The sequence below is a fragment of the Orycteropus afer genome, unplaced genomic scaffold, assembly GCF_000298275.1.
Source record: "Orycteropus afer afer isolate SDZICR_OR568_19922 unplaced genomic scaffold, OryAfe1.0 scaffold01407, whole genome shotgun sequence".
Classification (NCBI taxonomy): Eukaryota; Metazoa; Chordata; class Mammalia; order Tubulidentata; family Orycteropodidae; genus Orycteropus; species Orycteropus afer.
The window spans coordinates 20,071-20,915 of record NW_006922994.1 but is presented as its reverse complement, the minus strand read 5'-3'; positions in this window follow the sequence as shown (position 1 = coordinate 20,915).

Genomic DNA, 845 nt, shown 5'->3' with positions numbered 1-845 from the left:
AGGTGCTTATGGCCCCCCAAGGGCATTGGATAGTTTCCTAATAATATGAATTTGGTGCATGATAGCCTTGTAGGGGTGGGACCATGCAAATAAGATGTATGGAACCCTAACAAGGGGGTTGGTCAGTTTTGCCACACTACCAGGCTTCAAATGAGACATCCCAGAAGCAGGAAGAGGAGACATGACTCCTTCCAAGAACAGACAGGAACAGAGCATGTCCTTTGATCCTAATGGGTAGTTGAGCTTGTGTGTCACCTTGACTGGGCTGTGCTTTTGAGGGTCTGGGCAGCTGGATGTAGTTATTCCCCATGATGAGATTGTAATCACCTCCATGGTGGTATCTGCTATGAGCTGCTAAGTAGTTGCCTTTGAGGTGTGGCCTGCTTCCAGTTTTAAGGAGAGCCTTTGAGGAAGGTCTCCAACTTTTTGGCTCATCTTGATCCTGCATTTGGCTGAGTCTTCATCTGTACTTCCTGGACTTGAACCAGTGCCTTGCTGTGTTGCCTAACAATCTTGGTATTGTGCCATTTTTACCTGCCGACCTTGGGTTCATCAACTTAAGCAGCTAGCAGCTGCTGAGTTAGGAGATGCCTCAAGCTCCAGTGAGCCTGGAAGAAGAGGCAGAGCTGAAGCCCAAGGTCAGGGGCCTCACCCAGCCCCTGGAGCTGGCACTCTGAATTTGGACTTCCAGCCTCCTACACTGTAAAAGCTCTGGTGGTAGAGGGAGCTCTGGTGGCCTAGTGCCTAAGGCATTTGACTGTTACCAGAAGGTTGGCACCAACCACTCCTCTAAAGGAAGACTGGGCAATCTACTTCTGTAGTGGTACCTCCTTGGAAACTCAAGG